At 61.9% G+C, this 15025-nt stretch overlaps 1 protein-coding gene across 4 annotated transcripts in view; it reads right to left on the bottom strand.

Annotated features, from left to right (window-relative positions):
* The window catches only part of MBP (myelin basic protein), a 92131-nt gene extending 78173 nt beyond the window's left edge, over positions 1–13958 (bottom strand). For 2 of the 4 annotated variants that reach the window (XM_089304968.1, XM_089304966.1), the window contains exon 1: positions 13810–13958. The gene's annotated coding sequence lies outside the window, so the exon portion shown is untranslated. Of the gene's footprint in view, positions 1–13342; positions 13450–13809 lie in introns of those variants that run through there. The other 2 variants (XM_051838600.3, XM_051838595.3) reach the window with 1 other exon arrangement.
* Positions 13959–15025: the final 1067 nt, after the last annotated feature.

Genomic DNA, 15025 nt, shown 5'->3' with positions numbered 1-15025 from the left:
CTCACGACCACCGCGACATCAGGCGGCTCTCTGGCCTCTGAGGACGTGGGAACGCAGTAAAGCACTGTTGGGTTACGCGTGTCTCAAAACGCAAGGCTAGCTCTGCAAACCATCAACCCGGCCATCAATATCCCCAATTCACGTGGACAGGACAACCAAAACATCCCGTTAGGAACCTCCCTGGAAGTGCCGTTTGGGGCAGGCACAGGTCTTTGCTCCAGGAGAACGGGTGAAAGGGAGGAGGAGGACTGATTTTTGCCCCCTTGGGCCCCCACACAAGCGGGTGCTCCTGTGAGATGCTGAGCTGAGTGCAGGGCACACGGGGCTGCCCTAGCTAGAGGTCGACAACTTGCAATATGCATGTAATACATGAGAATGACAACACACGGAACACATGAGCGCGCGCTAACAAAAATGAATGACAAGGGCTGGCACTGTGGCGCAGCGGGCCAAGCTGCCGCCTGTGACCAAGCATCCCATCTGGGCTCCCGTTTTAGTCCCGTCTGCTCCACTTCCGATCCAGCTGCCTGCGGATGGCCTGGGCAAAGCCCAAATGTAGGAGACCTGGATGAAGCTCCTGGCTCCAGGTTTTGGCCTGGCCTGGTGCTGACTGTTTTGGCCATCTGGGGAGTGACCCAGTGAATAGAAGCTCTCTCTCTTTCGAATAAATAAATATTTACAAAAAAAAAAAAAAAAACCTGAAGACAGGCACAGATGGTTCTTTGGTCGCAGCCGACCACCCCGGCCTCAGAGGCACCTGCCATGGGCACGGAGCAGCCTGGTGCCTGGCCGCTGGGTGCCATCTCGGGCTCTGCTTCCCGCACCCTGCGTCCCCCTCCCCAGGTGGGTACACGCTCCCTCCTTCTAGAAAACAAGTGCCTGAGGGTGCGTCCGGAAAGGGAGCAGTGCGGGGGCGGTGGGGGTGGGGGTCAGGGGAGAGCTGCTCCCGGGGAGGCAGTGGGGGCGTCCCCGGGTGAGCTCGTTCTGATCTGACCTTCATGGTGCTCCCCAGCTAGGCTCCAGCGCACAGTGGGAGCCTCGCTGAAAGGTAACCAAGGCACAGAAAACCCAACACCACTGGACAGGGTGGGCTGACACGGCCAAAGCGCAGGTCAGACTTCTGAACACACCTCCGTTTGGTTACTGAGACCCACCGGCTCTGAGTTGAGGGTCCAGGAGAAACAAAGTGCATTTGTGTTTATTACCGGGGTTGCTAAATGCTAGCCTGGGGTGCAGCTTACATGCCTGCAGCGAAAGACAGACAAGAGGAACGCAGCTGGCAGATGACAGAGTCAGGGCCTCCAACGGTGGGAAACGTCTGGGGGATGCCAGCACCTGCGGTGCTGCACGCGCCGTGGGAGGCACGGGAGGGGATGCAGGCCCCTCGTTCTCTGGGCTGCAACCACGAGCGACCGCAGCCTGCTTGGCTGGGCGCTAACACTCGCCCGTCTGGGGCGGAGACGGAGCCGAGTCACAGAGGGCCCAGGAGCCCGGCAACACAGCACTGCAGAGACAGGGGCTGTGCGTTCCAAGGGCGTCTTTATTTCATTCCATTTCTGCAATTAATCAAACTGAGATAGCGAGGGAAAAATCTGGTAACCATGTGGGATGTTGTCGGGAAGCCAGGCTGCTCCGCAGGCTGACCTGAGTAATGGAAGAGCTTCCGGCAGAAGACGAGGGGCGGGGAGGGGAGGGCAGGGAGGGCAGGGGGGCAGAGGGCGGGCTCCAGCTCCCGCAGGACCGTCACCCGCTTCGGCGCCGGCGTGAAGCCTGGCTCAGAATTCCAGCCAGCAGATAACTGGTAATTTTCAGAGTGTTCAGATGTTATCAACACTTCGTGCTAGCTCAGGGCTGAAGCCAGTGACAGGCGGCGCAAGTCAGGAACGCAGAACTGCTGGCATGCAACTCCACCTTCCCTGTTTGGCGTTCATTCTCACGACGTGCTCCTGAGGCCGTGTGGACTGCTCAGTATTACGAGGGAGCAGTCAGCTGGGACGCCCACCGCCCAGGACGGAGCAATGCCAAGGGCGGCCTAGAGAGCCCGCAGGCCAGGGTGGCTGGGGGGCACCTGCCTCGCTGAGCCAGGGGAGGGCGGACCCCCACTCCCACACAGAGGCCCCTTCCCGCTCCAGCCCGTGCCGGGTCCTGTGGCCCACTCACTCCTAACAACAGCGAGCAGGGCCCGCTGCCTGTGTGAGGCCCCCTCGGCTCTGGCGTCAGACAGGAGGGACCTGACGCTTCCATGACAGACAGGCCTGCGCCTTCTGTGCCCGCCTCCTCTGGTTGTTCCTCCTTATCTCCACACGCTTGTTGCGAGCCTCACTTCCTGGAGGGGTGTGGACGCTGGTTAATATTTTACAGGGACCTGGGGCTACACACAGGTGGCCGTGGCTCTGCCTGGTGTGACCAGCCCACATGTCCCTCCGTGGCTGGCGGCGTGACACAGGGAGCTGGCACGGGGCATCAGAGGCGCCGCGAACACTTTGAGCATTGCTCACAGCAGGGCTGTGCTCACAGGCAGAGCAGCTGCCGGACTCAGCGTGTTTCCGATCCCCTCGAGTGACTCACACATTCCTGGGACGTCAGGTGTGCCGGCTGCTGACAACTAGTGTGGAGGGGGAAGAACGTTCCGGCCCCTGGGGCCCACAGTCTGCCCAGTCTGCGCGCCCTGGGCGCCATCTTTCCGAAACCACAGAGCGCGACTGAGTCCTCCAGTGGTTGACGGAGAATCTCCTGATTCTAATCAGGGAAGAGAATCCACGTGGGGCCACCGAGCCCACCAGGGTCTCCAGGGACACCTGGCTCAGGGCCCATCTCCTAACCAGTGCCACGTCTACACACAGGCATGCACCATTTTAATGGATGACTTCCTTCCAGAACCTCCTGGAACTTTCCAGAACCTGCAGATTTTAATCAGGGAAAGAATGCAATGCCTGGTGATCACCCTCACCGCGATCCTGCAGAGGGCGGGTTCAGAGCTGCTCTCGTCAGGGTGGCCTCACGGGCAGGCGTAAGGCACAACACAACCAGCGGGCACTAGCAAGTGACCACCGTGTTGCTAGGGAGGGGAGGGGACCCCTTGCAGACAGCAAGACGCAGCACGAGGGGTCTGGGCTGGGCTGGGCGCCGCGGCAGCACCATCTATCTGTGCCCTTGCTTTTTAATGCTGACTCTCACGGCCTCAGAGGGACCGAGGGACTCAGCGCACGCGGCAGTGACGGGCACCACTCCGGTTGACTGCCAGCATCCGGCTGCAGCGCGGCCGTGAACTGACCGGATGACTCGGTCTGTCTTCTCTGTGCAGTCAGAGTGGGCTTGTTGGGGGCGAGAGCTCTTTCAGAGGCCAGCGGGTACTTTCTCTGTCATGCGTAGGCGCTGATGACTCAAAATACAGTGACAACAAAGCCGCAGCACCTCGCCTCCTTCGACAAAAAACTACAGCAGGTAACAATAAATAATGGGGCGCTGGAGGCCCGTCGTTAAACCAAGGAGCTCTTAAACGGCTGCTGAAAAGCCGGCATTTAAGGGACTAAGGAAACAGCAGACCGCTAAGAGCTGGGCGCACTGCCCAGGAGCCTGCATCTGGAACCTGCGGCTTCCAAACCCTCGCTCGCCACTCAGGTCTCCTCAACCTCTGGGTCGAGGCGCTGTCATCTGTTGCTCTGTCCAAATCAAGATTACCCAGGAATGCATTTTACAGGAAGCTAAGAATGCGGTTTGAAAGAAGCAAACATCTCGGAAGACTTTTATATTCACCACTTTGCGGCTTGCCTGATGGGCTGTGACCGCACTGCCATTTTAATAGGGAGCCTTAATCACGTCTACATCTCTGCATTCTCATCTGTGTCTACAGCAGTCCACAGCGCAGGAATAACACCTGTGGGTACCTGGCTCCCTATTCAACCCCAAGCACAGATTTCAAATGAGATGGCAGCACCCAGAACCGTGCAGAATGGACTCAGGAGAGCAGGGGGCAGGTGTTGAATTCTAGCTGGCCCCCGCGACTGGCCACTGGGCAGCCCGACAGGCCCCGAGTCTCCCGGAGCTCCTGGGCTTTCCTTCTCAACCTCCAGCAACCGCACCAGCTGCTCTGATTTCCCCGGGGACAGCGTGCACTCCCGCATGTGCTCTGGACCACGGCGCACCTCCAGGAACCAGCGCTCCCCAACAGGACATCGGCAAGCACGCAGGCGCGGGGCAGCCGCCGTGGGCCAGAACCTGGCGGAGGAGACCCAGTCCAACCCAGGAGACGGGGAAAACCCAGTCTTTTAGGGTCTTCTGGGTGCAGGGGGCCAGAGACGGCAAACAGAGCAGAGAGCTGGGTACACATGTACACACACACACACACACACACAATGTTCCTTATACACAAGGACAAAATACTCCTTATAACAGGCACTCACTATGTACACAGGGACACACACTGTGTACACATGCTCACAGCACTCACACAATCTGCATTCCCTACTCATACACACACTATGTACGCACACACAGACTCATGCACAGGCACAGGTACACACATGCACTCACTATGTACACATGCACATATACACACACGCATGCACCATACACATGCACACTCAGATGCACACACTCTTGCACACATGCACATGTATACACACTCACTATATAAATGCACACACACACGCTAGACATGATGCACTCTACACACGCACTCACTATAGTCACACTCACTACATGTACATATTCACATGACACACAGGCATACACACTCATACACACAATATGTGCACGTGGATGCACACAATAGGCACCCATGCACACAAACATTCACTAAACGCACATGCACTTACAATACACACATGGCACACACACAACACCCCACACACATTCAAGCATACATATCCACACCCAAATACTCATACATGCACATCACCCCCCCATACACTGTACTCCCCTTCCCCCTCACACACACACACACACACTGTACTCCTCTTCCCCCTCATACACACACATGCTGTACTCCCCCCCCACTGTACTCCCCTTCCCCCTCACACACATGCTGTACTCCCCCCACACACACTGTACTCCCCTTCCCCCTCACACACACACATGCTGTACTCCCCCACACACACTGTACTCCCCTTCCCCCTCATACACACACATGCTGTACTCCCCCCCATACACTGTACTCCCCTTCCCCCTCACACACACACATGCTGTACTCCCCCCCCACACACTGTACTCCCCTTCCCCCTTACACACACACATGCTGTACTCCCCCCCATACACTGTACTCCCCTTCCCCCTCACACACATGCTGTACTCCCCCCCCACACACTGTACTCCCCTTCCCCCTCACACACACACACGCTGTACTCCCCCCACACACTGTACTCCCCTTCCCCCTCACACACACACACGCTGTACTCCCCACACACACTGTACTCCCCTTCCCCCTCACACACACACATACACACACACACGCTGTACTCCCCCCATACACTGTACTCCCCTTCCCCCTCACACACACACACACATGCTGTACTCCCCCCACACTGTACTCCCCTTCCCCCTCACACACACACATGCTGTACTCCCCCCCATACACTGTACTCCCCTTCCCCCTCACACACATGCTGTACTCCCCCCCCACACACTGTACTCCCCTTCCCCCTCACACACACACATGCTGTACTCCCCTTCCCCCTTACACACACACATGCTGTACTCCCCCCCACACACTGTACTCCCCTTCCCCCTCACACACACACATGCTGTACTCCCCCCCGACACACTGTACTCCCCTTCCCCCTCACACACACACATGCTGTACTCCCCCACACACACACTGTACTCCCCTTCCCCCTCATACACACACATGCTGTACTCCCCCCTCACACTGTAGTCCCCTTCCCCCTCACACACACACATGCTGTACTCCCCCCCACACACTGTACTCCCCTTCCCCCTCACACACACGCTGTACTCCCCCCTCACACTGTACTCCTCTTCCCCCTCACACACACACACACACATGCTGTACTCCCCCCCACACACTGTACTCCCCTTCCCCCTCACACACACACACACACACACACACGCTGTACTCCCCCCTCACACTGTACTCCTCTTCCCCCTCACACACACACACACACATGCTGTACTCCCCCCCCACACTGTACTCCTCTTCCCCCTCACACACACACACACACATGCTGTACTCCCCCCTCACACTGTACTCCCCTTCCCCCTTACACACACACATGCTGTACTCCCCCCCACACACTGTACTCCCCTTCCCCCTCACACACACACACACACACACTGTACTCCCCTTCCCCCTCACACACTCACACACACACACACACACGCTGTACTCCCCCCCCACACACTGCACTCCCCACCCCCTGCTGTACTCCATCCCCGAGTTCTCAGGGCAGCGTGAGGACAAACACACAGGTGCTCTCCAGCTCGCTCGTTCCAGGTGCCACTGTTGACCCTTCTCCTCGCGCGCCTCCACCTGAATGCCTTCCGCAGTGTGGCGGCACAGACAGGACGGCACAACCAGACAGGGGACCCGACGGCCCATTGGGAGGGCCTGTGTAGCAGGTGCACGCTGTGTGGCTGCACCAGGCCAGTGTGGGCCCACACTGCCCAGCCCAGGGAGGCCACTGGGCCTGCCCCTCCAAGAACAGGTGTGGAGGGGACTGGGAGGCCTGGGAGAAGCAGCCCTGGCTCATGGCATCCAGTCCCAGGGGCCTCATGGTGTCCAGAAGACACCGTGAGTCACTCCTGGGCTGGCTCTGTGGAAGCTGCACCTGCCTGAGCCTGCACCTTGGAGATGGCGCGTCCCCACTCTCACTTCTGTCCTCCCATTGGACCTACTGCCATTGCCTCTGGGCTACTGTCACCACCCGTGACCGACGCCCGTGACCTCTGACCTGCTGCCGTCTGCCAGCACACGGTCATTGCCTCACAGGAACCTGGTGCCAAGCCCTTGCCACAAGGGACGCTCAGCACAGTGGGGCTTGGTTTGTCCGCTGTGCTGTCCCTGGGACACATGACGTGGCAAGCACACAGCTGATCTGTAAACAGTGGCAGAACGCACAGGTGAGGTGGGAGAGCAGTGCACTCTGTCCCCTATGCTGTGAAATCTGCCCAGGTTTCAAGCCACCCTCACACGAACCATTCGCTTTACGTGTCCATAGCACACTTCATGTTGGTGTTGCTAACACACACACACATGCACACACACACAAAGTACTTTTAAAAGCCCGTGCAAGGGGCCAGTGCAGTGGCATAGCAGGTAAAGCCACCACGTGCCACACCAGCATCTCATGTGGGCGCTGGTTTGAATCCCGACTACTACACTTCTAATCCAGCTCCCTGCTAATGCACCTGGGAAAGCAGTGGAGGCGGGCCCAAGTATTTGACCCGGAAGAAGCTTCTGGCTTTGGTTGGCCCAGACCTGGCTGCTGGTTATTTGGAGAGTGAACCAGTGGACAGAAGACCTCTCTGTCTCTCCCTCTCTCTCTGAGCCGCTGCCTTTCAAATAAATAAAAACTTAATCTTTAAGAAAAAGTTTGCAGCAAAATGAAATTAAAAGATAAATGTATTTCTATGGGACTTATTCTGAAATCCATGCACCATCTAATAGAGTTTCCATATGTGCTGTGACGACCCCTGGTCTGCGTGGGCATTGGAGTCCTGCACGGTTTTCTCACAACGCACATTTTCAGTAACGTTTTCAAGACCTCATGTGCCTGGATTTCAAGATGTTTCTGCACCAAAGTAAACTCGGTCCACGAACTCCCCAAAGTCCTTTCCCATACACACAGCTCATTGGGCGTCGGGGCCATGACCAGACACAGCTGGAGACGTGGCGTTCGGCGTGCGTCCACACTACACCTCTGGGAGGGCACTGACTCCCGCCACGTGACAGCTACCAGCCGGCAGGGCGAGCTCTGGACATCCGGTCTAAATCCGCGCTCCAAACACGAGTCTTGACAGGAGAATGGCGTCGGGACGAGACAGCGCCGCCACGCTCCGCAGCGTGAAGGGCCAGACAGCGCCGCACAGCCGTGAAGGCTGCCACAGCAACTCACTCCCTCTTCTTCACGGTTCCAGGAAGGCAACGCGGCTGGGGCTCAATCTCGAGCAACCCCAGGGCACTTGGGAAAGAACCAGAATAAACACCCAAAGCGCACTTCCCACCCCACCCCCCCACGAGAGACCCGGCTCCCAGAACACGTGACGGTCCTCTGTGCTTATTTTTGAACTCACTGACTTAACTGATCTGACGCGTTCAGGCTGAATGAATCACACCCCCGTTCCTGCTGGCTCCCGGCCGCTGCAGCCTGCGCCGGACACCTGACTGCTGTGCACGCCGGGCGCTGGTGGCGCAGACGCGAGAATGAGCGGACTGGCAGAACCGCCCCTCCATCTGCTAGTGCAGCCAGACGAGGCCCCCGGCCGGCAGCAGGCTCCCCGCGAAGGAAGCGGTTCCAGCCTTTCGCAGCACGCGATTCGGGACGGAACTTTCCAAGCTCTGGTGCGCAAAACGTGCCTAAGCTGCAGAAGGCAGCGGGCCCTTCTCCAAGCTGGGCCGGGGGTGGGCCAGGGAGTGGGCCGGGGGTGGGCCGGGGGTGGGCCGGGGGTGGGCCAGGGAGTGGGCCAGGGGGTGGGCCAGGGGGTGGGCCAGGGGGTGGGCCAGGGGGGTGGGCTGGGGGTGGGCCTAGAGAGTGGGCCCAGGGAGTGGGCCAGGGAGTGGCCCAGAGGGTGGGCCAGGGGGTGGGCCCAGGAGTGGGCCAGGGGGGTGGTCCGGGGGTGGGCCTAGAGAGTGGGCCAGAGGGGTGGGCCAGGGAGTGGCCCAGAGGGTGGGCCAGGGGGTGGGCCGGGGGGGGGGGGGTGGGCCAGGGCGTGGGCCAGGGGTGGCCCAGGGGGTGGGCCAGGGTGGGGATGCATCTGCAGGCAGCACAACCTGGAACTGGGAATCCCAGCAAGGTCCCAGGCACGGCCGGGGGGCTTCAGCAGACCTGGACGGGGGACTGAGTGAGAGGGGAATACAACTCTGCAGCTCACTCCTGATTAAAACCAGCTACGCTGCCTCTCCAGGAACAACTGTCTTCTTACATTTCTTAAAGGACTTATTTGAAAGGCAGGGTTAGAGAGAGAGAGAGAGAGAGAGAGATCTTCCATCTGCCGATTCACTCTCTAAACGGCCACGACAGCTGTCTCTGAGCAAAACAAATCCGAGAGGCAGGAACTCCACTGGGATCTCCCACGTGGGTGCAGGGGCCCAAGGACCCGGGCCATCTTCCATGCTTTCCCAGGCCACAGCAGAGAGCTGGGCCAGAAGTGGAGCAGCCGGGACTCCAACGGGCACTCATATGGGAACCCTCTTAGAGACGTTGAAGACCGGCAGGGGTCTGTCTGGATGCAAGGCAGGGCTTGGGCCAACCTTTTGCCTTGGGGAGCTTATCTGTGGACTCTACACCTGCTCTCCCTTGCGGTTTCCCACCACGCCTGGCCCAGCACCTCGCACGCTGAGGCCGTCCCCGCCACGCCTGGCCCGGCACCTCGCACGCCGAGGCCGACCCCGCCACGCCTGGCCCGGCACCTCGCACGCCGAGGCCGCTGGATGAATTCTCTCTACGGTAACTGTGCCTGCCCTCCTGCACGCTGGACGTGGCTCTGGGTTTGCTTTGCCGGCAGGTTTCCCAACTCTGCTAGGTTTCAACTGCACAAGAAGCCGGGTGAAGGACAGGAGAGAGCGAGAAGAATCCTGGGGCGCACTCGCCGTACCTGAGCAGCCGCTGCAGCGCAGGCAGGCTGACACAGACCAGCGGCACCCCAAAAGTGTGCAGAACTGACCTCTCAGAAGCCAAGCACAAAGCACGGAGGAGGGGTCACCTTCTCGGTACGTCCTGGAGCGACTGGACAGAATGAGCCGAGCCGCACAGAAACCCTCCACTTAACTGCAAACACACGACAGGCTGAAGCGCGGAGTGTGGCCCTATACAACTCGCATGAGAAAAGCACAGAAGCACCTGGGACCGTGGGCCAGGTAAAGAGCTCCCGGATGCCCCACCAAAAGTCGCAGCCCAGGGAGGGGACATTCGTAAGGTAGAACCCATCAAAGGGAGAAACACCCCCTCTGCGACAGAGCCGGTGGAGAGGACGAAGTGGCAGACGGAGCAGGAAGTGCTGCTACTGCGAGTCCACAGCCGACACCAGAACCAGTGACAGGGCACCTGGAAAGGGGGCCGAAGACAGGAGCAGACTCCGAGGGTCTGCGGCTGGCAGGCGACCACACGGGAGGCCCCTGCCTCGCCCGCCACGAGGCACTGCGGACTGGATCCACGAGGAGCTAACTCCACACGCTCAACAGAGCAGCGACATCAAAAGCCATGCGGGCCGTGGGATCCGGGCCACGCACGCCACGCTGGTGAGGCTGTAAAACGGCACGGCTCTCCCGGACAAGGGCTGACAGTCTGTTACACAACCTTGTCCGTCCCCTACGACTCAGCAACTCCACCCATGGATTCACCCGGAGCAATGAAAGAAACTTGTGCATGGAGGCGCAGAAGCTGCACCTGCAAAAACCCAAAGCTGGAAGAATCCAGTGCCCTTCGAGGGAGGGCCCACCCACCCACACCACAGCCCAGCTCAGCGACACGCGATGGCCCTCAGGTGCGGGCATCAAGGGAGCTGGGCTCAGTGAGGAAGAGAGCCACCCAGCGTGAGCAGAGCGCGCCCTTGAAGTGACGAAGCTACAGAAGAGGAGGAAGAGACGGTGGTTTCCAGAGTTCAGGGCGGGGCAGTGCAGGGCGCTGACTCCATCAAGGGACCCAGCAGGCGTCCTGGGAGGAAGCCGCCCTGCAGACTGGCTGTCACACGGCTCGCCGTGGGTGACAGTGACACAGCAAGGAGGACACTCACACACACACTGCTGACATCTGCACGAGGAGAAGGGCCTGCATCAACGCTGGCCTCCTGCCTGCCAGCCGGAACCGAGTTTTCCAAGATGGTGGCACTCGGGGAACTAGTGGAGTGGCACGTGGCATCTCCGGGGTTCGTTACACGTGCCTGTGCATCTACAATGATCACAAACTGGCGAGCACGCGTCCTGCTCTGGCCCTGCCCGAGGCTCCCGCGAGGACGGACGTGCCTGGAGCGAACCCCGTGGGTCCCAGGGGGCCGCTGTGTCCGGCTGGGTGGACGGCCCCTGCCGTGGGGATTCCTATGGACACACTGAGAGTCACCCCGCTTCCTCGCTGCTTAGCCGAGTCAGGATTTAAAACTGGCGCAGGAGGAGAGCGTGGACGTGTTCTAACTGCCGCTCCGGTTTTCCGCCCCTGGTTATCAGCGCTGAGGTCCTCCGTGGGTCTCGTCCGTCCACCTGGCCTTCACCGTCCACGCAGTGCAGCTTGTGCAGGCCCAGATTTCACTCCACAGCAGTGTGCTTACGGTCACCGACGGTTACAGCACTTCGTGTCTTCCAGATGCGAACATCACACAGCTCTGCTTATTCTCAGTTTGCAGTCTCCTGCTTATCATAATAGCGTCTCACAGCCCCTCACCGAGTCCAGGATAAATTAACACTCAGAACTACGGTTATGTATTTGAGGGGCAGAGACCACACACACACACACACACACACACACGCAGCGGCTGGGCAGACACAGGGAGAGAGCGCCTATGCACTGGCTCACTCCTCAAATGCCCACAACAGACAGGGGCCCAGGCTGCAGGGCCAGGAATGCAATCTGGGTTTCAACCCGTAACTGGCAGGGCCCCGATCACCCGGCCATGATGGCTGCCTCCCGGGGTGTACACCAGCACACACCTGGAGTCAGGGCCGGGCCAGGAAAGAACCGACCGTGGGACTCGGGCACCTTCACCACTGGGTACACGCCTGCTCCCACAGCCACATTTTAATGACCACGCAGTCCCAGTGGTTCCAAACACACACGCAGTTACGCGGGTTGCCATTTGCGGGAGACCCTGCCTGCGCTGTCCTGCCCTGAGGCCTGCAGTGCGCAAGCTCATTCCTCGCAGCCGGTCAGGAACGCGCCTGTCCCTCTGGTCAGCTCGTCTGGGTGAGGCCTGCCTGCGGCAGGAGCGTGCCCCACCGCTCAGAGGCCAACAAGCAGCGAGCTCTCTGCCGGGGCTTCCTTTAGGGGGGCTGAACGGAACACCCCGAGTGTCCAATCGCACACAGACGATTCACTTAACACCACGCGGGAGCCATCCAAATACTCTGTTCTCTCTCTAGACAACCCAGGAGGCCAAGGAGAGGATGGCCCACGCAGACAGCGGGCAGTCACAGCAAGGAAGCCCAACTCAGAGGGGAGCAGGAACCTCGTGAGAGGCCTGGTTTCCGGTCTTCAGCGCTCCCTGACACCTGCACCGTGTCACTGACCACAGGGGGAACACCCAGGCAAAGCCAGCAGGCGGCCTGAGGCAGACAGGGACTTTAAAAACACCCTGCACCCAGGGCTGCCCGGCCAGCGGATAACAAGTGGTCCAAACCGAGCAGGGAAGTCCTGGGGGTCAGTGTCCCCCCTGCCCCTGTGGCCTAGGCCCCGCCTGGGAGGGCAGAGATGCCAGCTCAGCTGCCTCCCGACCTGGGGACCCTCCCTGGGCCGGGGGCACCCAGGCTCCAAGAAACGCAGGTGGCAAAAGGCGAGCCTTCGACTCTAATGAGCTCTGTTCCCCAGGCACCCGGAGCACCTGCGCTCCCGGCACCGCCAGGCCCAGCGCGGGCGGCCCCACCGGCGGCACAACCAGGGCCCCAAAGACGCCGCCTCCCGCCAGCGCCTTACCAGGGGCCCCAGCGTAGCTCCCGGCTCCCCCAACCCCCAGCTTCCCCAACAGGGCGCCGAAGCGGGTCCACCCGGGGCCCCCAAAGCCGAGGCGCGAGGGGGCGGCCGGGGCAGGCAGGTGGGCCGCGTGAAGGCGTAAGCCGGACCGGCCTCTCGGCGCCGCCCTCGGGGCTCAGAGGGAAACTGCACCTGCCCTGGGGGAGGGGCGCGAGGAAGGCCCGCGAGCCAGCCTGGACCCCCGGACCCCCGGCCACCAGCCCGCCGCCGCGCTCACCTCGCACCCCGGGCCTCCTCCCCACCTCCACCCGCACCCGGTTCTGCCACGCCGGGGCCACCAGGCCGGCCGAGGTCCACGCTTGGAAACCCGTCGGGTGGCAGCGCTCGCCGCCGTAGACGGGCGTCTACACCCGCACGCAGTGGCCACGGGGCTGGGGACCCGAAGTCGGGTCCCACAGGCCGCCCGGCCATGCCACCTGCTCGGCCCCCTGCGCGCTCCCGGGCCGGCGGGGGGCCCGTTCCGGGGTCGCGCTCCCGCGAGGGTCACCCACCTGCCGTGCGCTCGCGCTCCGGGGCCGAGGGCCGCCCTGGGGCCCCAGGCCGTTCTCCCCGCTCGACTCCGGCGGCTGCGGGCGCGGGCGGCGCGGGGTCCCGGGGCCGAGGACGCGGGCGGCCGGGCCGCAGGCTCGTGCTCGCTGGCGGCGGCGGCTCCGAGGCGCGGGCGCGCACCCCGCGTCCCCGCCCCGCCCGCGCGCCCCGCGGGCTTCCTGCGCGCCAGGTAAACAGCGGCTGCCGCGCCGCCGGGCCCGCCCCGCGCGCCCGGAACTCGCCGCGCTCGCCCGCGGGGCCCGAGCCCGACCCGCGCGGCGCGCGCCCCGCCTGCCCCAGGCGCGGGGCAGGACTCGGCGGGCTGGTGCGGGCTCCCGCACGGGAAGCGCAGGTGCGGGCCGGGGCCACGGCACCCAGCGCGCGCTCCCCCTCGTGACCCGCAGGCGGCCGCCCCGTGGACGTTGCTCACCGGGACACCCGGGCGCGGTGCGGCCCCGCGGGGTTTCCCCGGGTCCCGAGCTCGCTCCCAGGGGACAGGAACCAGGCCGAGCGTCCTTGCTGGACTGAATGCGCGGGCAGTGGCATCCGCCCCCACGAGGAGGAGGCGGGGACCCGCGCAGTGCTACGTGGACCGCGCCCGGGGTCCCCTCTGGTTCCTGGGCCAGCAGCCAGCGCTGGGACAGGGGACTCCCAGCCCACCGCTCTGAGGCGGGTCCTAGACGGTGGCCCAGCGCCAATGTCCGAAGAGTAGCCTTCCCATGACAACTCCAAGACCACCCCTCACTTCCCCCCAGGGTGAGACCCCTCTCCCCAGTGTGAGACCCCTCCCACCTCACACAAGGTGAAGCCCCTCCCACACCACAGTGTGAGACCCCTCACTCCAGTGTGAGACCCTGCCCACCTCACAGTGAGACCCCTCCCACCCCACAGGGTGAGACCCCTCCCACCTCACAGGGCGAGACCCCTCCCACCTCACAGGGCGAGACCCCTCCCACCCCACAGGGTGAGACCCCTCCCACCCCACAGTGTGAGACCCCTCCCACCTCACAGTGTGAGACCCCTCCCACCCCACAGTGTGAGCCCCCTCCCACCTCACAGGGCGAGACCCCTCCCACCCCACAATCTGGGACCCCTCCCACCCCACAATCTGGGACCCCTCTGACCCCCACAGTGTGAGCCCCTCCCACCCCACAGTGTGAGACCCCTCACTCCAGTGTGAGACCCTGCCCACCTCACAGTGTGAGACCCCTCCCACCTCACAGTGTGAGCCCCTCCCACCCCACAGTGTGAGACCCCTCACTCCACAGTCTGAGCCCCCCACCCCAGTGTGAGACCCTGCCCACCTCACAGGGCGAGACCCCTCCCACCTCTCCACAGGGCGAGACCCCTCCCACCCCCAGTGTGAGCCCCTCCCCTCCCTTCTGTAGACAGCAGCAGAGTCGCAGGTGCAGCGTGAGGAGTGGTCCGGATCTCATCCCTCCACAGCCACAGTGAGAGGGGGTTCGGTGCCGATCTGAGAGCCAGGTATCACCATCGGCTGCGCTAACCTCAGTGATGGGAAATGCCTGCGCGATTCAAGCCCCCTGGCCACCCGGGCAAGATCCATGGCATTCCGGGTTTTAAACGGCAGTGCCTGTACTTCTTGGCTTCAGATGCTCTCTGGTGGCAGCGCGGGGGGAGGGCCG

This window comes from Oryctolagus cuniculus, chromosome 10 (genome assembly GCF_051225735.1).
Source record: "Oryctolagus cuniculus isolate XC-2025 breed Fujian yellow rabbit chromosome 10, ASM5122573v1, whole genome shotgun sequence".
Taxonomy (NCBI): Eukaryota; Metazoa; Chordata; class Mammalia; order Lagomorpha; family Leporidae; genus Oryctolagus; species Oryctolagus cuniculus.
Note: the sequence above shows the minus strand (reverse complement) of the source record. Positions and strands in the feature narration are given on the sequence as shown.